This window comes from Lepidochelys kempii, chromosome 14, assembly GCF_965140285.1.
Source record: "Lepidochelys kempii isolate rLepKem1 chromosome 14, rLepKem1.hap1, whole genome shotgun sequence".
NCBI lineage: Eukaryota > Metazoa > Chordata > Testudines > Cheloniidae > Lepidochelys > Lepidochelys kempii.
Window position 1 is genome coordinate 33,028,527 of NC_136393.1, and position 27,216 is coordinate 33,055,742.

Below are 27,216 nucleotides of genomic sequence, written 5' to 3' on the forward strand. Positions count from 1 at the left end.
CCTTTCAGTCTCCTTCCCTTTTCTCCCAGTGCTTTATCTGTAATGAAAGAGGTGCTGGGGCTCAAGCAATTTTTTTACTTTCATAACTGACATGGCAAGCCCAGAGGTGCTGGGGCTCAGCTCTGGCAAGCCCTGGCACACATTAAGCACTGCTTTCTCCCCTCTTGTACAAACTCACCAGCGGGTCCCTTAAAGGGGGCTTTTGTGCAGTCACTTTCCTGCTAGTCCCCAGCACTTTCCCCCAGGTCTGTCCCATCATCTGGAGTCTCAGCTCAGGAGTTGGAGTCAGCAGAGCCCAGGGCTGCCTCAGGGGTCTCATTCTAGCCACCAGAGAAAGTCCCCAGCTGGGCTGGGCACGGAGGAAGCTATAATGAAGGTCTTTCCCCAGCACAGACCGCACTGGGGGAGCAGCAGCTGCTCAGGTTCCCAGATCACAGTGCAGGGAGCTGCATCTGCCCCAGGGAAACCAACTCCAGAGCTCTAATACCATGAGCAGAGAGAGACAAGGTGGGTGAGGTAAGAGCTTTTATTGGACCAACTTCTGCTGGTGAAAGAGATACGTGTATGAGCTACACAGAGATCTTCTTCAGGCCAGAGAGAGGCAGACACCAGCCTCTTCTCCCTAAGTAATACTGAGATCCTGCTGGTGGCAGCAGCTAATGACTGTGCCCCACTGGGCTCCCCGGGCAGCCGCAGGGACAGCCAGGCAGATACTGATCCCATTTGCCCATCTGGACCCACCCCCTGCTATTCTGGGGGTGACTCTGAGCCCTGAATCCTGCACAGAAATCCAAGAGGGACCCTGGTCCATCCTGTCACCCCAAACAGTCCCAGTCAGAAGCCAGAGCCCAGAAATCATGATTTTGGCCTAAGAAAATAATGCAATAGTGTGTCTGTTGGGGGGTGAGTTCTGTGGGGATATTCACCTTGTAGCTTTGGAGCCCTTAGGGGTTAGTCCTTTGCCGCCCCCTCACCCCCAACACTTTGACCGTTTCCAGTAAAAACAAAATCTCCCGTGGCTGCTGGGTGGGGAAGACCCCTCCCCCTCCTACTGCCCCTGGCCTGTACCATGGACTGGGAGAGCTGCCATTGTGTCTCTCACCATCCCTCTACTTTATCACTAGCCTCTCTCCCCCTCCCCCAGCCAGTCTCTTCTGTCACTCTCTCTCCAGCCCCCTAGTGTCACCCCCCACTTTCTCCCCCTCTTCCCTTCTCACTGTCCCCCATTCCCATTTTCTTTCTCTCCCAGCCCTGTTCCCACCCACCCCATGATTCTCCCCCTGCATCTTGATTCCCAGGAATTGCCTCATCCTCCCTCCAGCGCACCCACAGCCCCCCAGTCCCAACCCATGCCCCACATCCCTGTTCCCTCCCTCCTGCCCCCTCACACATCCCATTTCATGCCTCAATCCCCTCTGGCCCACACTCCCCCTGCCCCTTTTCAGCCCCCTTCCGGCTCCCACTCCCCAGGTGTCGTTGACCCAGCTGTCCCCACAGCGCAGTCTGGAAAAGGCTGCCAAGTCTCACAAGATAAAAAATCTGCACTGCCCTTTCCCAGCAAGCCCAAAGCAAGCCAATCCCATTTCGGAGGCACCGCCCAGTCCCACTCACCAAGCCCCAAACAAGCCACACACTTCAATGGCAAAACAAGCAACAGGCTTCTTTAAGAAAAGCAACCCGCTACTGAGAGAAATGAATGGGCAAGTACAAAGAAGCCATTATAGGCTTCCTAATAGAAGCCTCCCCACCCCACCCAAAGCCCCCAAACAAGCAGTTACATAACAAAGAAGCCAAAGGGAGCTCTTTGGCTCCCAGCAAATGAGATCAGCATCGACCTGACTGTCCCTGGGGGCTGCAGTGATCGCTGGGGTCACCCAGTCCAGCAGCAGGAAGTGAATCGCTCTCGCTGCAGTGACTCTGGGGCGCTGTGGGGGGGCCACGCTCCTTGCAAGATCCCCGAGCCCCGGCGGCTGCTGCTGGGGACCCCGGGGCCCTGGCTGCAGCTGGGAGAGGGGAATTTCCAGCAGTAAGATTCCCGCTGCTCCCAGGAGCCTCTCCCGGTGCAGAGACCCCAGCCTGGCCAGGACCCCCCATCCCGGGCTCCAGCCCCTGCTCCTGGGGAGGGCACCGCTTGGAGGGAAGGTAAGAGAGACCTGCCCATCCCCACAGGGAGAGGTGCCCCCCCGGTGCCATCCTGGCTGCAGGGGGAGGGTTTGGCCCCAGGCTGCTCCCAGCGGAGCTGGCTGCGATTCCCTGCCCTGGGCCCAGGGAAGCTGCCGCCAACTCCCTTTGGCTCCGATGCTGATCTCATTTGCCCATCTGGTCTCACATTGGAACCGGAGAACTAGTTCAAACCGGGATTTCGTACTGGAACTGGAGCTGAACCTGAACCATAATTTTGTTTTACTGATTGAACCTGCACTGAACTGAAAGAAAAAAGTGTGTGTGTGTGTGTCCAGTTAAAATTAAGATTTCACATTTTTTAAGCTCATCATTTAAAAAAAATTACGGTCATCTTATTTTCATTTTGAGAGATGAAAACAAAATACACAATGGGCTGGTGATTTTCCCACAATGGGAGCAATCAACTGTTTCAGAGTAACAGCTGTGTTAGTCTGTATTCGCAAAAAGAAAAGGAGTACTTGTGGCACCTTAGAGACTAACCAATTTCTTTGAGCATGAGCTTTCATGAGCTACAGCTCACTTCATCGGATGCATACCGTGGAAACTGCAGCAGACTTTATATACACACAGAGAATATGAAACAATACCTCCTCCCACCCCACTGTCCTGCTGGTAATAGCTTATCTAAAGTGATCATCAAGTTGGGCCATTTCCAGCACAAATCCAGGTTTTCTCACCCTCCACCCCCCCACACACAAATTCACTCTCCTGCTGGTAATAGCCGATCCAAAGTGACAACTCTCTACACAATGTGCATGATAATCAAGTTGGGCCATTTCCTGCACAAATCCAGGTTCTCTCACCCCCTCACCCCCCCTCCCAAAAACCACACACACAAACTCACTCTCCTGCTGGTAATAGCTCATCCAAAGTGACCACTCTCCCTACAATGTGCATAGTAATCAAGGTGGGCCATGTCTAGCACAAATCCAGGCTGTCTCACACCCCCCCCCATTTTTTTTCCCCAGGGGCACACACACACACAAACTCACTCTCCTGCTGGCAATAGCTCATCCAAACTGAACCTGAACAGTAACAGATCTGCGGGCGGGCAGGGGGAAAGACGAGAAGGGGTGGCAAGCATGGAGTTGGGCAAAATTTCGTTTCACCAAAATGTGGGTGCAGATAGGCTTGAGTCAGAAGTCAGAAATAATTATGTCTTAGCATCAATGTCAGACATATTTGAATTTGAAAGATGAATTGGAACTTCTTATGAAGCTTGTGAAATCTCCAAAAGGGAAGCAACATCTGGACCAAGGAAAGCCCCAAAAGGCTGGGGCTAATTCTTTATTCGTTTGCAGATGAGCCACTTATCACTTCCCCCCTGCTTGTTTGACCATTTCTAGGGGAAAAGATTCCCCCCTGCCCCTCTCCTACCCGATGGGCTGGGGGAGCTGCTATTTTATCTCTCACCATCCCCCTCCCTTCTCCTACCCTCTGGCTCTCCCTTCTCCAGCCAGTCTCAGCTTGCTCTCATATTCTCCCTCGAGCCTCTCCACACATCCCACCCTTTCCTTCTCTTTATCCCGCCACTGAGAGTTTCCCTCTATTCCAGCTCTGTTCCCCTGAGCCCCAGAATTCTCCCCCACCCCCTGATTTCTGAGTATTCCCTCAGCATCTCTTCAGCAGCCCCACATCTCCATGGCCCCATCCTGCCTGTGCTTCCCTGTTCACCACCCTCCTGCCCCCTCACACATCGCTGTTAACCCCTCAGTGCCCTCTGGCTCTCAGAGCCCCCTGCCCCTCTTCACCCCCCTTCCGGCCAGCCCCACTCCCCTTACCCTAGGACACATCCCCTTCCCCTGCCGAAGCCCCCTCTCCATGTCTGCCAGCCCCCCCAACCCAGAGCACAGGGAGGGCAGGCGGCATGTGCTCCCCCACCCCGCAGCACAGGGTGGGCAGGTAGTGCGTGCCCCCCCAGGTCCCCAGCACAGGGTGGGTGGCATGCAACCACCACCACCACCACCCCCGGCCACCCCACGCACAGGACAGGCCACCTCAGCACCTCCGTTCCCCTCCCTCCCCCAAGCAGCAGGCGGCATGGCCTCAGTGCCTGAGGCCCCCCAGCACTGGGCAGCCCCAGCTACGCCAAGTCCTGGCCGCCCTAGCCCCCTCCCCAGCATGCTGCTTCCCTGAAGAGGAGTAGCCTGCCTGGGCTGGGGCCAAGAAGGAAGGGCAAGCAGGGCTTTGAGGAGGAGCATGGGCAGGGCCACACAAGGCTATATGGGTAGGCACAGCCTTCCCCAGCCTATGCAATGCAACACCCATGCGGGTGTTGTCAAGGTTCCTTCCCCACTCTGAACTCTAGGGTACAGTTGTGGGGACCTGCATGAAAGACCCCCTAAGCTTATTCTTACCAGCTTAGGTTAAAAACTTCCCCAAGGTACAAACTTTGCCTTGTCCTTGAACACTATGCTGCCACCACCAAACATGTTAAACAAAGAACAGAGAAAGAGCCCACTTGCAGATGTCTTCCCCCCCAGATATCCCCCCAGGCCCTACACCCCCTTTCCTGGGGAAGGCTTGATAAAAGTCCTCACCAATTTGTACAGGTGAACACAGACCCAAACCCTTGGATCTTAAGAACAATGAAAAAGCAATCAGGTTCTTAAAAGAAGAATTTTTTAATTAAAGAAAAGGTAAAAGAATCACCTCTGTAAAATCAGAATGGTAAATACCTTACAGGCAATCAGATTCAAAACATAGAGAATCCCGCTGGGCAAAACCTTAAGTTACAAAAAGACACAAAAACAGGAATATACATTCCATTCAGCACAGCCTATTTTACCGGCCATTGAACAAAAGGAAATCTAATCCATTTCTAGCTAGATTACTTACTAACTTTTTACAGGAGTTCTGAGCTGCATTCCTGATCTGTTCCCCCCAAAAGCATCACACAGACAGACAGACCCTTTGTCCCCCCGCAGCTTTGAAAGTATCTTGTCTCCTCATTGGTCATGTGCTAGCAAGGTTATCTTAGCTTCTTAACCCTTTACAGGTGAAAAGGATTTGCCTCTGGCCAGGAGGGATTTTATAGTTCTGTATACAGAAGGATGGGTACCCTTGCCTTTATATTTATGACAGGTGTGATCTGACCTCATTGGTTTTATTGAGATCGTTACCATTTAAAACACTATTTCAGTTTATCAATTCATTCTGGCTATAAAATAGCAGCAGCGTGTTCTCATCGCTTTTCCTTACGCTTCTTTAAGGAAATCGGTTTTTGTACCAAACTGATAAACACACTCTCCTCTTGCAGCATGTGCAGAGGTAGATAGAAGCTGGAAAGTGGCAGCAATTTCTACTCCTGTCATGTGGGGAGATTTGAGTCCTCTCTTAAAGAAACAGCCACAGTCCCACTGAGTTGGAAGTGTCTGTACCAGCAGTCTCCAGCTTTCAGGGTCCCAAGTTATCTGACTCCAGCAAAGATTTTGAAGTGCCCCTTCTTCCTGCTCTTCTTGTGGGCTATAATAAATTGAGTGATGAAAACACTAACCACCCAGCCAACAAACCTTTGTTAACAGAGTTAAGGTTTCCCAGTGACAGCTCAGGCCCTGCCACAATCTCAAGTTCATCAAAACGCTTTCTACTGAAAACCAGGAAATAGAGAGTTAAGGTCCATGCCAGTGCAACCTTCACCCTGCCCCCTGGAGTTGGGAATAGTCACTGAGAATTATCTGCATGCACCCCAGCTGCATTCAATGTGTTAGGTGTAGCTGTACTGAATGGTGAAGAAATCAGTTGGATTAACTTAAGTGAGCTGTGTCAGGGATCCTTCCCCACTCTGAACTCTAGGGTACAGATGTGGGGACCCACACGAAAGACCCCCTAAGCTTATTTCTACCAGCTTAGGTTAAAACCTAGTACGCTGCCACCTCCCAGCGATTTAACAAAGAATCAGGGAAGAGACCACTTGGAGACGTCTTCCCCCAAAATATCCCCCCAAGCCCTACACACACCCTTTCCTGGGGAGGCTTGAGAATAGAATCATAGAATATCAGGGTTGGAAGGGACCCCAGAAGGTCATCTAGTCCAACCCCCTGCTCAAAGCAGGACCAATTCCCAGTTAAATCATCCCAGCCAGGGCTTTGTCAAGCCTGACCTTAAAAACCTCTAAGGAAGGAGATTCTACCACCTCCCTAGGTAACGCATTCCAGTGTTTCACCACCCTCTTAGTGAAAAAGTTTTTCCTAATATCCAATCTAAACCTCCCCCACTGCAACTGGAGACCATTACTCCTCGTTCTGTCATCTGCTACCATTGAGAACAGTCTAGAGCCATCCTCTTTGGAACCCCCTTTCAGGTAGTTGAAAGCAGCTATCAAATCCCCCCTCATTCTTCTCTTCTGCAGGCTAAACAATCCCAGCTCCCTCAGCCTCTCCTCATAACTCATGTGTTCCAGTCCCCTAATCATTTTGTTGCCCTTCGCTGGACTCTCTCCAATTTATCCACATCCTTCTTGAAGTGTGGGGCCCAAAACTGGACACAGTACTCCAGATGAGGCCTCACCAATGTCGAATAGAGGGGAACGATCACGTCCCTCGATCTGCTCGCTATGCCCCTACTTATACATCCCAAAATGCCATTGGCCTTCTTGGCAACAAGGGCACACTGCTGACTCATATCCAGCTTCTCGTCCACTGTCACCCCTAGGTCCTTTTCTGCAGAACTGCTGCCTAGCCATTCGGTCCCTAGTCTGTAGCTGTGCATTGGGTTCTTCCGTCCTAAGTGCAGGACCCTGCACTTATCCTTATTGAACCTCATCAGATTCCTTTTGGCCCAATCTTCCAATTGGTCTAGGTCCTTCTGTATCCTATCCCTCCCCTCCAGCGTATCTACCACTCCTCCCAGTTTAGTATCATCCGCAAATTTGCTGAGAGTGCAATCCACACCATCCTCCAGATCATTTATGAAGATATTGAATAAAACCGGCCCCAGGACCGACCCTTGGGGCACTCCACTTGATACCGGCTGCCAACTAGACATGGAGCCATTGATCACTACCCGTTGAGCCCGACAATTTAGCCAGCTTTCTACCCACCTTATAGTGCATTCATCCAGCCCATACTTCCTTAACTTGCTGACAAGAATACTATGGGAGACCGTGTCAAAAGCTTTGCTAAAGTCAAGAAACAATACATCCACTGCTTTCCCTTCATCCACAGAACCAGTAATCTCATCATAAAAGGCGATTAGATTAGTCAGGCATGACCTTCCCTTGGTGAATCCATGCTGGCTGTTCCTGATCACTTTCCTCTCATGCAAGTGCTTCAGGATTGATTCTTTGAGGACCTGCTCCATGATTTTTCCAGGGACTGAGGTGAGGCTGACTGGCCTGTAGTTCCCAGGATCTTCCTTCTTCCCTTTTTTAAAGATTGGCACTACATTAGCCTTTTTCCAGTCATCCGGGACTTCCCCGGTTCGCCACGAGTTTTCAAAGATAATGGCCAGTGGCTCTGCAATCACAGCCGCCAATTCCTTCAGCACTATCGGATGCAACTCGTCCGGCCCCATGGACTTGTGCACGTCCAGCTTTTCTAAATAGTCCCTAACCGCCTCTATCTCCACAGAGGGCTGGCCATCTCTTCCGCATTTTGTGATGCCCAGCGCAGCAGTCTGGGAGCTGACCTTGTTAGTGAAAACAGAGGCAAAAAAAGCATTGAGTACATTAGCTTTTTCCACATCCTCTGTCACTAGGTTGCCTCCCTCATTCAGTAAGGGGCCCACACATTCCTTGGCTTTCTTCTTGTTGCCAACATACCTGAAGAAACCCTTCTTGTTACTCTTGACATCTCTGGCTAGCTGCAGCTCCAGGTGCGATTTGGCCCTCCTGATAACATTCCTACATGCCCGAGCAATATTTTTATACTCTTCCCTGGTCATATGTCCAACCTTCCACTTCTTGTAAGCTTCTTTTTTATGTTTAAGATCCGCTAGGATTTCACCATTAAGCCAAGCTGGTCGCCTGCCATATTTACTATTTTTTCGACTCATCGGGATGGTTTGTCCCTGTAACCTCAACAGGGATTCCTTGAAATACAGCCAGCTCTCCTGGACTCCTTTCCCATTCAAGTTAGTCCCCCAGGGGATCCTGGCCATCCGTTCCCTGAGGGAGTCGAAGTCTGCTTTCCTGAAGTCCAGGGTCCGTATCCTGCTGCTTACCTTTCTTCCCTGCGTCATTATCCTGAACTCAACCAACTCATGGTCACTGCCTCCCAGATTCCCATCCACTTTTGCTTCCCCCACTAATTCTACCCGGTTTGTGAGCAGCAGGTCAAGAAAAGCACCCCCCCTAGTTGGCTCCTCTAGCACTTGCGCCAGGAAATTGTCCCCTACGCTTTCCAAAAACTTCCTGGATTGTCTATGCACCGCTGTATTGCTCTCCCAGCAGATATCAGGAAAATTAAAGTCACCCATGAGAATCAGGGCATGCGATCTAGTAGCTTCCGTGAGCTGCCGGAAGAAAGCCTCATCCACCTCATCCCCCTGGTCCGGTGGTCTATAGCAGACTCCCACCACTACATCACTCTTGTTGCACACACTTCTAAACTTAATCCAGAGACACTCAGGTTTTTCTGCAGTTTCGTACCGGAGCTCTGAGCAGTCATACTGCTCCCTTACATACAGTGCTACTCCCCCACCTTTTCTGCCCTGCCTGTCCTTCCTGAACAGTTTATAACCATCCATGACAGTACTCCAGTCATATGAGTTATCCCACCAAGTCTCTGTTATTCTGATCACGTCATAGTTCCTTGACATCACCAGGACCTCCAGTTCTAAAATCCTAACCAATTGGTTACAAAATGATCAAAGACCCAAACCCCTGGGTCTTGGAACAATGGAAACATCAGTCAGGTTCTTAAAAGAAGGATTTTATTTAAAAAAAAAAAAGAAAGGTAAAAATCATCTCTGTAAAATCAGGATGGAAAGTACTTTACAGGGTATTCAGATTCAAAACACAGAGGATCCCCCTCTGGGCAAAACCTTAAAGTTACGGAAAACAGGAATAAACCTCCCTCTTAACGCAGGGAAAATTCACATAAAACAAAAGATAAACTAATCCGCCTTGCATGGCTTATCTATACTGGTTGCAATATTGGAGACTTGGATTAGGATGGGTTGGAGAAGATGGATTTCTGTCTGGCCTCTCTCAGTCCCAAGAGAGAACAACACATAAACTAAAAGCGCAAACAAAAGCCTTCCCCCAAGATTTGAAAGTATCTTGTCCCCTTATTGGTCCTTTGGGTCAGGTGCCAGCCAGGTTAGCTGAGCTTCTTAACCCTTTACAGGTAACAGGATGTTGCCTCTGGCCAGGAGGGATTTTACAGTATTGGAAACAGGAAGGTGGTTACCCTTCCCTTTATATTTATGACAAGCTGTGATTGTGATATGCGGAGAGCTGGGGATTAGTTTGAGGAGCGTCTCAGAGCTGTGACTGTGATGTGAGATCTGGGTTTGAAGCCCCTGTCATAAATATAAAGGGAAGGGTAAACCCCTTTGAAATCCCTCCTGGCCAGGGGAAAGCTCCTCTCACCTGTAAAGGGTTAAGAAGCTAAAGGTAACCTCGCTGGCACCTGACCAAAATGACCAATGAGGAGACAAGATACTTTCAAAAGCTGGGAGGAGGGAGAGAAACAAAGGGTCTGTGTCTGTCTGTATGTTGCTTTTGCCAGGGACAGAACAGGAATGGAGTCTTAGAACTTTTAGTAAGTAAACTAGCTAGGTATGTGTTAGATTATGATTTCTTTAAATGGCTGAGAAAAGAATTGTGCTGAATAGAATAACTATTTCTGTCTGTGTATCTTTTTTGTAACTTAAGGTTTTGCCTAGAGGGTTTCTCTATGTTTTTGAATCTAATTACCCTGTAAGATATCTACCATCCTGATTTTACAAGGGGGATTTCTTTATTTCTATTTACTTCTATTTTTTATTAAAAGTCTTCTTGTAAAAAACTGAATGCTTTTTCATTGTTCTCAGATCCAAGGGTTTGGGTCTGTGGTCACGTATGCAAATTGGTGAGGCTTTTTATCCAACATTTCCCAGGAAAGGCGGGGTGCAAGTGTTGGGAGGATTGTTCATTGTTCTTAAGATCCAAGGGTCTGGGTCTGTAGTCACCTAGGCAAATTGGTGAGGCTTTTTACCAAACCTTGTCCAGGAAGTGGGGTGCAAGGTTTTGGGAAGTATTTTGGGGGGAAGGATGCGTCCAAACAGCTCTTCCCCAGTAACCAGTATTAGTTTGGTGGTGGTAGCCGCCAGTCCAAGGACAACGGGTGGAATATTTTGTACCTTGGGGAAGTTTTGACCTAAGCTGGTAAAGATAAGCTTAGGAGGTTTTTCATGCAGGTCCCCACATCTGTACCCTAGAGTTCAGAGTGGGGGAGGAACCTTGACAGCCCCCATGTCTGTTATCAAAGGACAGAGCTGCACATGTACCTTGAGGGATCCAGTATGCATCATTCCAGCACTGAGTTGGGGAGGTTCAGTCAGCAGCAGGACCCAGGGGATCTTCTTGCCATGGGGCTTGTCAGCAGGGTGGTGGGAGAGGAGAGCTGTCTGTGTGTTGAATGAGAAGTGAAAGTACAGTGTTGAATGCAATCTTGTGAGAAAGGGTTGTAAAAGGGCAGGAAGGATTATAAAATTCGACACACATGGGAACAGACTCAGTGTTTGAGCATAGAACAGACGTAGGTAGCTCCTGGCCAGTAAAGCTCACCAAAATCAAGTTGTACTTTAGCAAGAAGAAAGTGTTTGAGTCTGTGTTACAGTTGTCATGTGCCCTATTCCCTGAGTGCTCTGCACCATCTGCAAAGGCAGAGTGCCAGCGTGCAGGATGGGGGTTCTGGGTCATCCTGCAAAGAGGGCAGAGCTGAGGCTGTGTTGCCATTTACATTAACTCTTTATTTCCTGGTTTTCAGAAATTTTAGTTTTGATGAACTTGAACTTTTGATGTCAATGAGCAACCCGAACTCTCCTTTAACAAAGTTGTGGGGTTCTTTGTTTGCCTGGGGGTTTTGCTTGTTTGTTTGTTTTGCTATTTAATTTCCTAGTATTTTAAATGGAAAGAGACTTGTTGTAAGAGTTAATGATCACTTAGACATTTGTAGTTCTCATCTACATTTTACAGCTGATACAACACTGTGACAAGAAAATAACAGAAAGACCTATGGAGAATTTGGGGTTGACAGCCCACCCGTGCCAAGCCCCCCCCCCCCAACTTCCTCTGCCACTTACCCCCATATCACCACTGACATTTCTTCTGACGAAACAATACATAATTATAATTATAAAGAAACTTTGGTGGAGGTGAATGTTACCCACAGGTTTACATTTCAGTCTGAGATTTGTGTCCAGGGTGGATAGAATCTATGAATTTCACGAAATACTGTGTTTTTATTTCATTTTGTTGTCATTCTGTTTTGTGTTTTGGAACAAGCTGTATCTCAGGAATATCTTGATCCAATGACCCTAAATTTTAATCACTAACCCTACTCTGCTCTCCCATCTGGGTGAAATTAGTGAGTGAAATTTTAATCATGTGTAATGTATATAAAGAAACAAATACTAGCTAAAAGGCAGATAAGGTTACTCATGTGCAGTTTCCCACCACAGCCCCAATCTTTAAAAGCAAGGTGTGATAGAGCTTTCAATGGCCAGATGAACTAGTGGCTAGTTTGTTGCTCAAAGGGGATTTAGGGGGATCTGGGCCACACACCCCCTCCATCAGGTCCCAGCCCAGGGCCCTGTGTGGTTCAACCCCTAAACAGGGGAGATGAGTCTCTCTCTCTCCCTGTCGGGGGGGCAGGGGGGGCCTTCAAAACCAGTTTCCTCAGGCTGCTTCCTTCTAAAGTCTCTTTAGTTTGGGGCACAGCCCCACTAGTCCAGTTGCCCCACAGTTGGGGCTTATCTGCAGGCTCCCCTTGGCTTACTTGCCTCCAGTGGCTGCGTTGGCTGGCAAGTCGCTACTCCGTCCCTTCAGGCAGGCAAACAGGGAGCTCCTGCCCCCTCACCAGTCACCCCCTGGCTGAGCTGGCTCCCTTCTTTTCTCCTCCCTCCAGGCCTGGCATTGGCTGCAGGTATAACGGGGCAGGGCTAGCTGAACCCAAAGGTTTTCTTTGATCCCTGCTGTGACAGTCGGCACTTTCTCTTCTCCTTCATAGAAGGAAATATAGATTTAAAGAGAATACCTACCCCATTCCTGGCTACACACTTCTAAAATCATTCTCTGGCAATAGGACACTGCCCCATCCCAGGTAAGTACCTTTGACAGAAGAGTTCTACACACGACACTGAGTGTGTTCATCTCACTCACAATGTAAAGCGAATTCTGACCTGAGCAAAAATGGCTTGTGCCTGGAACATGGCCAGGGCCCAGGTTGGTGGGGAATAACATTATGTTCAAACTTTCTTGTACATTATGAGGGCTGTAGGCATAAGGGCTCTGCTCAGATAGAAGTTGCCAGAGTCTCACCTAATCACAAGCTTCAAGGAGCTTGGGGTTCTAACAAACACATCAACTGTCATGAAGCTCATGAAAAAAATCATGAAGGTTGGCAACACTGCAAGGCCCTTTTACACTGAACCAGAGCAGCCTTAGCGTGCATGAGAATCAGTCCTTGGAAACACTCCAACTTAACCAAGTTTTTTGCCTGTGAATTTAACAATTTCCTTCCTTGAACACACAGATCCTGCTTCTGCAAGCTCACCATCACAGGTGGACATTGGTGTCTTTGTGAAGCCCCAGTGACCCTCCACACCAGCACAGGGGGCTGGTTGCAGCACCAGAGCCCTAGTGATTCATTTTTCAGAAAAGCCTCTGGGGCTATAATGTTACCAGCTGGTACCTTCCAGCTCACCAAATCGGATGAGTCAGTGCCAGGTAGGGAAACGCCCAGTTGTTTTTGCAGGAGGAGCATATTTCTGAGCTCAGGAAAGTGAAACTTACACTTACACTGTCCAGAGGGAGCCATGGCCGCAGAGAACCCCATGGAAAGTCTCCAGGATGAAGCTAGTTGTCCCATCTGTCTGGAATATTTTCAAGACCCAGTGATTATAGACTGTGGGCACAATTTCTGCCGAGGCTGCATCAGCCGGTGCTGGGAGGGATCTGACTCAGAAGTATCCTGCCCTCAGTGCAGAGAAACTGCTCAGCAGAGAAACCTCAGGCCAAACAGGCAGCTGGCAAATGTTGTAGAAATAGCCAAAAAGCTGAGTTTCCAGGCAGGAACAGGGTCAGGAGGGGATAGTGTGTGTGATGAGCACCAGGAGCCTCTCAAACTGTTCTGTGAAGAGGACCAAACCCCCATTTGTGTGGTGTGTGACAGATCTCAGGCTCACAGAGCTCATGCTGTGGTTCCCATAGAGGAGGCTGCCCAGGAGTACAAGGTAGGGAACTTCTCTCCAGCCTAATGGGAAATAATTTTGAATTTTAGTTACAGGTTCATTTAATCACAAGTTGCCAGTCACACATACTCTCTCTCTCCTACAGCTATTGATGTATCTGCATCATTCAGCTCTGTAAAAAAAAAATGTATGAAAAATTATATAGCAACTCCTTGATAAAGGCCTCAGGCCCAGCAGGGAGATGAGGTTTCCCACTGGGTTTCTGAATTCCTGTGTTCCTCCATAAGGGATTAAATTCAGATGCCAGCCTGCATTAGAGGAGGTCACTGTGCTAAACCCTGTGTGGATCCCAAGCAGCTTGAGTCCACACACAAAAGGGCTCCAGACAGTGCAGGTCCATGCCGAACACCATGGGCATTAGCCTGGGTTGCCGCAAAACTAACCTGGGAAGAGCTGTCCTGTGCCAGTCTGAACTGTTGCATTGTGTATGTGGGCAAGGACCAGCCAGAGTGGTTCCATTAGTCCGACAATGCAGCCTTTTGAAATCTTCCAGAATCCACTGCTTCTGGCTACTTTTCCAGGGATGCTGGGGTAAGTACACAGAGGGCATTGCCACTGAAAGGGTTTAGAACAGCACTAAGTCAAACTCCAGCCATTCTTAACACTAATCAGCATCTCTAGTAGGGTTTGCTTTAGTGCTTAAGCAAGTTCTGCCCAACCAATATGCTCCCCAGGGGTTCAGGGCTGAAGTTCAATGGTCCTGGTAGTTCCTGTTGTTTGTATCACAAAGTAAGCTAAACCTTCTCAAAAATAGATTTATTTGTTCCCCACCATGGCCCATTAACACCTAATATCCCGAGACCAACACATATACAACGCTGCATATAACACCTGGGATTTGTATCATTTTGTGAGTTAAACCTTCTCAAAAACAGGTTAATTGATTCACCATCATGTGACTCCAGTTTCTTGCTGGTTTAATTCTATGGAGAAAGGGGACAAATAATTCAAAACAGTCTCAATATAAAACACTCCCTGTCTCTGTTAATGAGGTTTCATTTCCTTGGTGTTCCTGATGTCATAAACCTGGTAGGGTTGACAGTCACCTACAGAGCCTTCGGTTTGATATGGAAACCCCCCACCCCACCCCAAGCACTCACAGAAATGATTTTGGGAGGTTTCATTTTGATTCTTCAGGAAAAGATTCAGGCCCATTTGGAGATTCTGAAGGAAGAGAGAGAAAAGCTTCTGAGATTTAAAGTGACTGGAGAGGGGAAAAGCCTGGAGTATCTGGTAGGTGCCCATTGTTATTAACTTGTAGGGACTTGCAGTGGGCCATCTGTTAGGAAGCTGGTCTCGGGACCCCCCACCCATGGCTTCTCCCAGCAGCCTGGGCTCCCTGGGCCTCTTTTACCCTGGCCGGGCTCCAGCTTCCAGCCTGGCCGGGAGGCTGGACCTTGGGGAGAAGAGGAGCGGTAGATGGCTGGGTCTGTGGTGAAAAGTGGATGGGCCAGGCCCCTTGGCTTCTCTTTTCGGGTGCACCTGGTAGGACATCTGTTTGTAGGCAGCTTCCTCCATGGACTTGGGGAATGTGGGCTTTGTTTCTTCATGGGCATGGATGTCTGTGTTAGAGTCCTATGTCTTCGCACACATACACACACCGGCCCTGAGAAATCCTCTCTCAGGAGCAGGACCACATCATATTCTGTAGAATCTAAGCTTCCATTCCAATTAATGAGTTAATTTCTAGCCCTTGTGTCTTTCACAAAACTCCTCCCAAGTTGAGCAGACTATGTCTCGTGCAGTGCTATCTGCCTGAGTCTGCAGACATTTCTTGCATTGTTAATTATTTCTCTCCCCTCGCATCTCTGTTAATGTAGTGCTCAGTCCTGCTGGCTGCTGCTCTGGGTCTGGCTTAACACAGTGTGCTGACTATGTCAGACATAGAAACATACCATGAAAAAATGTTAGGGACAAATGGGAAAGTGGTAGAAAATCCTCTCCCTAGTAACGACAGGGTATAATCATGTGTTAGACATCACAGAATTTTCAAAGAAATTCTCCCTCCTGCAGAATCAGCACTCCATGAACGGACCCTAGACTCTCTCTCTAACCCTTACCTTTCCTTTCTTTTAAAAAAGAATAGATACAGACACAAAACAAGAGGCAGAAGGTTGTATCTGAATTTCAGCAACTGTGGCAGTTTCTAGAAGAAGAAGAGCAACTCCTGCTGGCCCAGCTGGAAAATCTGGAAAAGGTGATTGTGAAGATACAGAATGACAATGTCATTAAAATGTCTGAGGAGATTTCCCGTCTCAGCAACTTGATCAGTGATCTGGAGGGGAAGTGTCAGAAGCCAGCAAGTGAATTCCTGCGGGTGAGACTGAGTTATAAACATCTCTGATCCAAACACAGGGACAGGACAGCTCCTGAATCATGGGCACTGGAGACCAGCAGTCAGAGGTCACAGTGTAATTCAGTGTGTGCATTCCTGAAATGTGAATTATTGTTTCTCTTTGAAGAATTACAGACTCATTTATATTAGAGATGACATTAACTCAGCAAATCCATGGCCCTAGGGCCAAGGCAGGGCCTCTTTTACCCATATCTGCAAAATCCCTTCTCTGGGATCCCCAGTGGGCGGCATTTGGGACTAAAATTGTTTTTCTGTCTCTTTCCTCTCTAGGATGTCAGAAGCACCTTGAGCAGGTATGTGGCTCTATTTCACTTCCCCTCATTCTTCACGATGCTGTGAAAGGGCTTGGAGAGTGTATCGACTCTACATTTCATAAAAATATAAGAATGGCCATACTAGGTCAGACCAGTATCCTGTCTTCCAACAGCAGCCAATGCCAGGTGCCCCAGAGGGAATGAACAGAACAGGTTATCGTCAAGTGATCCATCCCCTGTCACCATTCCCAGCATCTGCCAAACACAGGCTAGGAACACCAAGCTGGTTTATAGCCACTGATGGACGTATGCTCCATGAACTTATCTAGTTCTTTTTTTAACCCTGTTTGTGTCTTGGCCTTCACAACATCCTCTTCCACAGGTTGACTGTGCATTGTGTGAAGAAATACTTCCTTTTGTTTGTTTTAAAACTGCTGTCTATTAATTTCATTTGGTGACCCCCTAGTTCTTGCATTATGAGAAGGAGTAAATAACACTTTCTTATTTACTCTCTCCACACCAGTCATGATTTTAAAGACCTCTATCATAGTCCCCCTCTTAGCCGTCTGTTTTCTAAGATGAAATGTCCCAGTCTTATTAATCTCTCCTCATATGGAAGCTGTTCCATAACCAGTATCATTTTTGTAGTGCTTTTCTGAACCTTTTTTGAGATGGGGTGACCAGGTCTGCATGCAATATTCAAGATTTTGCATGGATTTATACAGATGCAATGTGATATTTTCTGTTGTATTATCTATCTCTTTCTTAATGATTCCCAACATAGTTAGCTTTTTTGACTATCACTGCACATCGAGGGGATATTTTCAGAGAACTATCCACAATGACTTCAAGATCTCTTTTTTGAGTGATAGCAGCTAATTTAGACCCCCTCATTTTATAACTATAGATGGGATTATGTTTTCCAATATGTATTACTCTGCATTTATCAGTATTGAATTTCATCTGCCAAATTTTTTACCCAGTCACCCAGTTTTGTGAGATCCCTTTGTAACTCTTCACAGTCTGCTTTGTACTTAACTATCTTGAGTAGTTTTGCATTATCTGCAAATTTTGCCACCTCACTGTTTACCCCAGATCATTTATGTATATGTTGAATAGGACTGATCCCAGTACAGACCCCTGGGGAACACCACTATTTATCTCTCTCCATTCTAAAAACTGATAATTTGTTCCTACCCTTTGTTTCCTATCTTTTAATCAGTTACTAATCCATGAGAGGACCTTCCGTCTTATCCCATGACAGCTTACTTTGCTTAAGAGCCTGTGGTGAGGGATCTTATCAAAGGCTTTCTGAAAATCTAAGTACACTATATCCACTGGATCCCCCTTATCCACATGTTTGTTGACCCCCTCAAAGAATTTTAGTAGATTGGTGGTGCATGATTTCCCTTTACAAAAACCATGTTGACTCTTCCCCAACAAATCATGTTCATCTATGTATCTGATAATGCTGTTCTTTACTATAGTTCCCCAGGGCACTGCAGCAAAATATATGGGGCAAGGTCACGTTCAGAATGTAATTCCCTTTTATGCATTTAATCCTCACCCTTTAACACAGGACTCTTGAATTATCTATTCAGTGGGAAAGATTGGCCTACAGTATTTCCTAGAGATGTTACATCCCTGGGGAATTGGCTGCCTCAGAACCCCGAGGATCAATATAGGCCTTTCAGCTCAAGGCACTGGTTACAATCATGCCCTGGACAGCAGGAATCAAGAGTCTTTACCACCTCAGGACTGTTTGGAGACCTGTGTGGAAGGAACTGGTGGGGGCGGGGGCCCCTGAGGTTTCAATCTAGTTCCTGAAAGAACAATCTGATAACACTGTGCGCATGAAATATGGGAACATACTAGTATTAGTGCATGGAGGCGAAGGAGTGAATTGGTCATGAAAACATGATTCCCCTTTGATGTACAGATCTGCTCTGTCCAGGCCAGAGATGAAGAATATTAATGGGGCCTTTAGGGAAAGGTTGCACTGCCATGGCCAGTGCTGTGCCTGCTCTGAGACTGGGAGAAGTGGAGGAATTCTAACTCCAGGCCCATAAGAGCAGCAACTTCCACTAGCAAGGAATTATAATGAGTCACTAAAAGAAACATAATATCATGAAATTCTTCCTCTCCAGGTGTGAGAAGGGGAAGTTCCTCCAACCAGTGGAGATTTCTCCTGAGCTGGAAAAGAGACTCAGTGATTTCTCCCAGCGAAATATTGCTCTAATGGAGATTCTGTGGAAGTTCAAAGGTACTGAGAAGGGATCTAGGAAAGGAAACCAGGGTGTGTCTCTGGGACTATGGGTGGAGATGGGCTCTGGGCAACTGGTTCAATTAGATTATGTACCTATTTAATAACAAGTAGAAAGCAGACAAACTGAGCAGATGAAGTAAGGGCCCAGGTGCCAGGATCTTTCACATTGTTTCACTCTGTGAACTTTGGTACAATCATTAAGGTAAAAATGTACAAAATTTGGGGTACCTCAGTTTCTCTCTTCCAACTACAGAACTACAGGGCATGTGCTCCAGAGCTTTTTAGCAGCCCCACATGCAGCTGGAGTCCGTAGGATCTGCAGGTGCCCATTACCAAGGAACTCCGGGCCCCAGGTGCCTAAGGCCTTGTCTATCTACACCACAGAGTTTTGTCGATTCCAGTTACGCCAACAAACAGCCACTACTATAATTAAACCACTGTTGCATGTCCACACTGTGCTCCTTGTGTCGGCAAAGCACATCCACAATAGTAGCTTTGCATTGACACAGACAGCTCTGGGTAGCTATCCCACTGTGCCACTGGTCAGAAGGTGCTTTGTGAAGGGTTTGCAATGCCTCATGCAGGCAGGTAGAGAGTCACATGATGAAGGTTTCTCAATCTCATTGTTCCATGGGCATCCTACTGTATGGCCAGCTATTTTTCAACTGCCCTGGCAACCTGCACCCCAGCCATCACTGTCAGAAAGCATGGATACTACGCTGCTGTTCAGGATTGTGCTGTGCTGTGTATTGTGCTTGTATTGAACACAAGGCTATAGGGGGAACCCAATGGGGGGCTATTTGGCTGGAGGATGCCTTGAAGAAGCATTTTAACACTGAGCCACAGTAACGTGTGTTGCTGTAGTGTGCTGAACCTGGCATTGTTTCTTTGCACTGTGCTATGAACCTTGTAATGATTTCTGTGTGTGCCTGAAAAGTTACACATCTTAGATCCCTTTTTAGAGTAATACTTGATAATATGACCAAACTGACACTGCTGAACAGTAATTAGGGTTACCATACGTCCGTATTTTCCCGGACATGTCCAGCTTTTTGGTTCTTAAATCACCATCTGGGAGGAATTTTTAAATATCTAAAAACGTCTGGGATTTTGCCACATCGGTCGGGACGCCCTTTGTCCCGATATTGGGGACCGATCACCTCACCACACACACCAAAGTCCCGGGGCTGGTGGCGCTTTCTGGGGCAGCTCCCGGCACCTGCCCGCTGGCAGGAGCCTGCAGTGTGGGCGGCCCCTTGGCACAGAGGCAGAGGTGGTCTCCGCGTGCTGCCTCCTGCCCAATCAGAGCTGCGGGGGCAGGGCCTGCAGGTGCCGGCAGCGGGCAGCGAGCCCTCCGCCCCCGCCCTGACCCGACCTGACCCGAACCTAGGAGCCAGAGGGACCTTCCGGATGCTTCCTGGGAGCCGCCCCAGGTAAGCACCGCTGGGACTCCCCACCTCGCCCCCCGGAAGGTGCCTCTGGCTCTTAGGGTCGGGTCGAGTCAGGGGTGGGGGGGGAGGGCTCTCTGCGTGCTGCCGGCACCTGTAAGCCCCACTCCATGGCTACGGCAGCTCCCATTGGTGCTTTTCTTTGGTGCTGGCCAATGGGAGCCACGGAGCTCACGCTTGTGGCGGGCGCAGCCCGTGGAGCCCCCTTGGCTGCCCCTGATCCTAGGAGCCAGAGCGACCTGCGGCAGGAGGGGTGAGTAGGTGAGTGGGGCATGGTGGTGAAGAGGCGAGCGGCGAGGGAGCCAGTGGCTGGCTGGTGGGTGGGTGAGGAGGCAAGTGGCAGGCGGGGAGGGTGAAGAGGCGAGCGGCGAGCCAGCGGTGGGCAGTGAAGAGGCGAGCGGCGAGGGAGCCAGGAGCGGGCGGGGTCCAATGGGGCAGAGAGGGGGCAGAGTTGGGGACTTTGGGGAAGGGGTTGGAATGGGGGCGGGGAAGAGGTGGAGTTGGGGCGGGGGCAGGTGGGGCAAGCAAATACCCCCTTGCCCCCCCCCCCAATGTAGTGTCCTCTTTTTTGAATATTCAAATATGGTAACCCTAACAGTAATACAAGAAGCCCACAGAAGTGTGTGTTTGTGTGGGGGAAGCATGTGTGACAGCATGTGGGGGGGTTGTGCATGAGAGAGAGAGAGAATGTGTTGGCGGAGCGTGTGAGAGACTGTGTGTGTGGGGAGTGTGTATGTGAGAAAGAGAGACAACTTGTGTATGGGGGACTTCCTGGGGCTTTGAAAGGGGAGGGACACATGTCTACATAGCTGGATGAATGGCAGCAGATTTCCAAACAGTGAGCAGAGCGGTTACGGTGGGCATCCTGAGATACCTTCCGGAGGCCAGTTACAGCAACGTAACAAACACAGTGTCTACACTGACACTTTGTTGATCTAATTTTGCTGCAAAAATCTCTATGCCTCCCATTGAGGTGGTTATATTTTGTCAGTAAAGCAGGAGAGTTTTGTCACCAAGAGGTGCATTATAGTGTGTACACCTCCACTGTTTTGTCAATGAAAGCTGCCTTTTGCCGACAAAACAGTGTAGACAAGGCCTAAAGGTCGGCACCCAAAACGTAAACCCTCAATTTAAGGCCACTTTTGAAATGTGGACCCAGCTCACCATTGTGCTCTGGCCCCGTGTGGCAGCTTGTGTGGGCCAAAGGGGCTGTAGGGAAGGTGTAAACCCAGGGGAATCCTCGCAGCACAGGAGCCTCTTGTGCCTCCAGCTCCTCCACAGCAGCTGCAGGCTCAAGGAGTGTTCCCGGGAAAGCAGGGAATAGAGTGGAGTTGTTGAGGGCTGGGCAGAGGAGGAAGGGGTGGAGCAGGAATAATGGGGTGTGGCCAGGGTAAAGCTGTGCCTTTGACACTGCCTCCGGGAGAAGTCATCTAGGGGCCACTGGACCAGAGGTGCAACTCAGGCTGGACCTCCGGACTTCCGCAGCCTGTGCCAATGTCTGCCCTGACCCCAGCAGCTACTGAATAGGAGAACCACAAACTGCTTCCCCCATCCTTTTACCAGTGCAGGGGTGAATGAGGCCCATTGAGCCAATTCTCTCCCTGACTCAGTTTCCACATTTATGAAATAATTTTAAGATTATTTGTATTTCAGTCTATGCAGAATGAAAGCCCCATTGTGCTGAGCTCTGTACATATACTGAGCTCTGTACATATACTGAGACCCAAAGAGCTCACAATTCAAGCTCCTCATCCTGAAAAGTCTCAGCATCCCACTGATGTGAAAGAGGCCAATGTTTGTAAAGTTACATTAATGCTAAAATCTTTGCAGGATCTGGCCTGGCTCATGACAAAATGTAAAAGGAGAATGAGAAATCAGCTGGGTTTGGAGGATGAGGGAACAGAAAATCTATCTTCCACATAGTGTCTCTTTGAGTGGTTCTGAGGCTTCATGGATATTGGTTCTGTTGATTTGAGACGCTTGAATGAAAGAGAAAATAGGATGATTCATATTAGCTTTGTTAAAAATCTGGGTGTGTCTCTGTCTCTCTTCAACTGTTTTTCTCTCATAATTAAAATACAATTATGTCAATTAAGAGTGAGGATGTCACAAATATGACAGCATGAAATATCATCTGTCTTATCCTTTCCCCCTCCAGACATTCTGTCATCTGAACTGGAGACAATAAGAGGGAAATCCTTAGGATCACACAGACCAGGTGAGACTTCAGGTGGAGATTATCATTAAATAAAGAGGAAAATCCCATGAAAACATTTTCATGAACTTCTAGATAAATGTACAAACCAAACCAACACTGACCATGACACACACCCCTAAAAATAAAAATAGAAACAAAAACATGAAATACTAAAAGAAAAGGAGTACTTGTGGCACCTGTGGCTCACGAAAGCTTATGCTCAAATAAATTGGTTAGTCTCTAAGGTGCCACAAGTCCTCCTTTTCATTTTGCAAATACAGACTAACATGACTGCTACCCTGAAACATGAAATACTAAGAAATCCCAAGCCGAAATCACACAAACAATCCTGATACCATCTTTAGTGTTGAGTCCCTGCACCCACTGACGAACAGAAACACTCTCCCTGACCAACAAACACTCTGAGGCTAGGCCTACATAGCAATGTAAGCGTAAGGGATATGAGTCAGCTGACCTCTTGTCAGGGAATCCTGGGCTTGAGCATCAACACTGCATTTTAACTCTAGGTTAAGAATTTTCTGCACTGGGGGGAAACGCGACTGCCAATCCTGTTTCCTAACTGTGGTGGTGCTATTGATGGGACGCGGGTGCCCGTAAGGAGCACGTGAGTACATACGCCGCGTAATTAGCTCATTTGGTGGCTGTCTCCATTTGAGAGGGCATTATACTGAATTACTGTCTAGTCGGATAACTGGGTTCTCCAGCTCTAGGCTCGGTCACATTGGCAAAAACATGCCCCTGTGCCTGTCCTAAGGATAATGAGGACATCAGTCTCCAGGGTGTCAAACTATTACAGTGAAACTTTGTAATTCTTAATTTTTCAAATACGATGATCAATGATCAAGTTTTTGCTTGCTTGCTTGATTTTTTCAGTTTGTTTTGAAGTTTGACATAAAATGAAGGTGTCAGAGGGAAGACACACACACATTCCAGTCTGGCTGCTGCTTGCTGCAAAGTGGCAAAATCCATCCCCAAGGCTTGGGATGCAGTGTGCTCCAGCAACCCTGGGGAATCCCTTATCCCTGCCATCACCACACCCCCAGACCTCTGGGATGCTGCGGAGAAGTTTTGGTGCTGGCTCCCACTGACCACCCTAACAGTGCATGCTGCCCAGGTGACCCTGCACCTGCAGCCCAAGAGAGGGCAGGAGGGTCTGGAGTAAGGGCCAGTGAGCAGAGCAGGGACCATAGCAGCTGCCCTGCAGGGAGAAGAAGTGGCAGAGCTCTCGGCTCAGTATGGCTGAGGGAAGGATGACCAACCTCCTAACTTTGCTCCCTGCTCCAGGCAAGCTCCGTGCACCACCATGGAGGAGAAACTTCCACCACCACTGTGGGAGGAGCAGGAAGGGGGACCTCTCGGCCAGGTAGTAATGCTGTGTCTGGCATGCTGTGCTGGCTGCCTGTAGCACTGCTCCTCTGCCTCCAGGAACTATAGGATACACCCAGAAGACTTCCACACCCAAGTCAAGACACGGATGCATGCACATAGGAAACCAATAGGGCTTGGACCCTGGGTTCCAGTTTAACATGGGCTCTGACCCTCCAGACCTGCAGGGTCCTGGGACTCTGGATCAGAGCCCTAGATTAGCATATTTGCAGTGTGGATGCAATGAGGGTTTGTCTTGAGCCCAGGCTCAGACCCTGGCTTAAACTGCTGTGTAGATACACTCTCCCTCACCAATCATTAATGCTGACCCTGGCATTTCCATACATGTCCGTAAGCCCTTTAAATATTAAATTCAAAGGGTTGCCACATTTTTTTCTTTTCCCCTATGTGAGAGGCTCGCTCCGATTGCTCTTCACCAGCATCCCATCTTTCTCTTCAGCTGGGCTGGGCTGAGATCTCCCATTTGAGTTGCTCTCTTTCTCCTCTGTTAGAGATATGGTCCCTCTGTGATGTTGCCACATCCTCCCTGCTCTCTGGGCTGGAGAAGGGGCCACTCTCTGGCCTGAGTGGATCATCCCCAATACCCATCCCCTTCTCTTCTCCCAGGCCAGGGAGAGAAGGACAGGCTCAGTATAGAGCTTCCCCCAGGTTTATATCTATTACCTTCCTCCTCTAACTCCCCTCCCTGCAACTTCAGGTTCTCACCTTCCTCTCTAACCCTCAGAGGAGAAGCTCCAGCAGGAAAAGCAGGGAGATGCTATTTGCATGTACTGGGACATGGTGGATCTACGCCTTCCCAAAGCTAAAGGCCCGTCCCCTCAACTAAGGGGGAGAAACCATGAAGCCCAGGGAACAATGGAGTATTTGGGACAATGAAAGAGAAACCAGGACAAGGAGAGAGGTCAGAAGTTAAAAATGAGGGAGCCAGAAGGGGACACCAAGCAGAGAACCCCAGAGAGCATCTGTTGCTCCTCAAAGGTGTCTAAGGAGTCAGTGAACACTGCCCAGGGGAACTGTGCCTGGAGACATGATTTTAAAAGGGAATGGATATACATGCCACAGTCTCAGAGCACTTCTTCCTCCCTCCAGATTTGTCCTCCTGCAGTGATGTGTGGCCATCTTGGCCATCACCAGGAGGAGATTAATAAGGAGGTCTTGCCACTTTCTGAAGTCACAAATGGGGTGTGTATACATCAGGAGGTGCAGGGAATATTGCAGCCAGAACTTTAGTAAGAGGTTCAAAAAGAGCTGGAAAAGGGGCTGCAAGCTGACACACCACCTAATATCCCCAGTGGGCTGTGGAACAAAAGTGGAGTACAGGCTGGCCCACCACAGTTCCTCATTTTCTCTCCTGTCGGTCCCACCATTTGGAGTCAGGATGGAACACAAAGGCAAGGAAGTGGATGGTGTGGAGCACAAGCATGTACAGATGTTCTCGGGGACTGGTACAGAGGTGGACCAGCTGGATGTCCTTCAGCCAATACAGGTGGCGTGTCAAAGGTGGCTGGGGAGGCTTGTGGTGCAAGAGGTGATGATGAGTTACAGAGGGCCAGCTGTGAGGGATGAGTGGGAAACACCTTCTCACAGGACCTGGTTGAGGAAAGCAAGAGAAGCAAGAGGCTAGGTTGTCCTCACCTTCTGGAACACAAAGGAGGGGACATGTAGGGTGGGCAGCCCCGTGCACTGGCTGAGCACTGTGGGCTCCATCCAGTCACTCTAGTTCTGAGTCTGGTTGTACCATCCAGGGCTATCCTCTGATGCACCAAGGGGGATTCAACCACCTGCACACTAAGGTGTGGAAGAGTAGGGAGATGCAGCTGGGAAGGAGGGGAAAAGCAGCCACCACAGAAAGTCTCAGCAGCCAGGGGGACGAACTGCCAGGGCATCTCTGCTTATTCTCAGGCATTCAGGAGAGAGAAGCAGCTCCCCAGGCTGGTGTTGTAAATCAGAGACGCTGTGCTCTAATCTCTGTGACCCTTTTCCCCTCCAGACTCTTTCCCACCTGAGCTAGAGCAGGGAAGGGAGGATCTCTGGGATCACACATCCAGGGTGAGCTTTGGGGGAGTTTTTCCTTCCATTAACAGAAAATGTCCATGAAAGCAACTCTCCCACACAGCAATAACCAGAGACACTTGCACTGCCCAGCCCTAAAGCCACCTCAATTGTGATCTGAGAATTTGTATTGACATTGACAAGCCTTTCCAATATTACCTTCAAGGTGGTCAGGAGAGAGAGCCTCCTGGTTGCCACACCCTTCCCCATTTCACCTGGGGGACAGACTGTTCCCCATGGCTCTTCTCCTTTGGGCAGGGCTGGACTCTGCCATTGCAGCTGCTCTGTGGGTTGGGGAGATGGTGTCTCTCTAGTGCTGCCACCTGCAGACCTCCCTTCTCTCTGGGCTGGGAAGGGGCTGCCCCACCCATTGCCACCTCCTGCTTCCTGCTCACTGGCCTTGAACTATTGGCTCTTCCCCTGTGCTGCGAATTCATCTCTGCTCCCAGGCCTGGCAGTGGAGGATGCATTTATGGGAGGAGACTCCCTCTGGGGTTCAAAGTTGGTACCTGCCTCCTCAGGACTCTCCTAATTACAAGCTTTTGCTACCTTCCTTGCCAAGTCTCTGTTGCTGGGAATGAACCAGCCCTAGCTGGGGAGCAGGGAGCTGCAGGCTCTATATTCAAATGAGAAAGTACAGAAGTGGATCCCATTACACAGGTTGAGGAACTGCCAAGCAGGGATGTTAGGGAGTGTGAGAAATGGTCCCAGATTCCCCCAGGGCTGAACTCTGATTCTCTCTCTCCCGTAGTGAATGTGATTCTGGATCCAGACACGGCTCATCCCCGACTCATCCTGTCTGAGGATCAGAAAAGTGTGAAATGGGGAGACACCAGGCAACATCTGCCAAACAATCCAGAGAGATTTGACTCCTGGGCCTGTATGCTGGGCTCTGAGGGATTCACTTCAGGGATATATTGCTGGGATGTGGAGGTGGGGGACAGAGGATTCTGGGCTGTGGGAGTGGCAAAAGAGTCTGTGAGGAGGAAGGGAGAAGTCAGCTTTAACCCTGAAGTGGGGATCTGGGCTGTGCAGTAGTTGGGTCTGTTCCAGGCTCTCACCTCCCCTGCAACCATACTACCCATGAGCCAGGTCCCCAGGAGGATCCAGGTTTGTCTGGACTGTGAATGGGGCCAAGTGACATTTTTCGATGCTGATAACAAGGCCCCAATCTTCACTTTCCCACCAGCCTCTGTCCCTGCGGAGAGAATCTACCCCTGGCTCTGGGTGGGGGCAGGATCCGAGCTCAGACTGTGTCCCTGAGACACAGGGGGTGGAATATTGCACTGAGGACCCTGAAATCAGCCTCTCTAGCCTTGGAAACTCCAGTCTTTATGACCCTGGAGGGTCCTTGGGGTCTCATGTCTGGACTGTGAAACCACAGAAAGAAGCAAGTAATCAAGATGGAGAAGCCAATCTCATTGCCCAGGGAGCTATTTAGACTGTTTGTCGCTATCTTCTATGGTCCAGGAGGACTCTGGGGAGCTTCAGTCAGACAGTGTCACTAATACATGGGGGGGAATTAAAAAATGGGCTTCCCTAGCCCCAGTCATGCTAGTCTCTATGACCCTGGAGGACTCCCGTGTACCCAACCCTCTGGTTCCTTATTCCATCTCCTCCCCCTCCATCTCTGCAGCACCAGGAATTTTGGG

General features: G+C 49.0%; 1 protein-coding gene and 1 pseudogene across 10 annotated transcripts in view; one reads left to right on the forward strand and one right to left on the reverse strand.

The window, feature by feature from the left end:
- Window positions 1-27,216, reverse strand: part of LOC140898275 (uncharacterized) — a 2,445,793-nt gene that overhangs the window by 908,635 nt on the left and 1,509,942 nt on the right. The window lies entirely within an intron of this gene.
- LOC144929417 (zinc finger protein RFP-like) lies at window positions 12,946-27,210 on the forward strand (annotated as a pseudogene).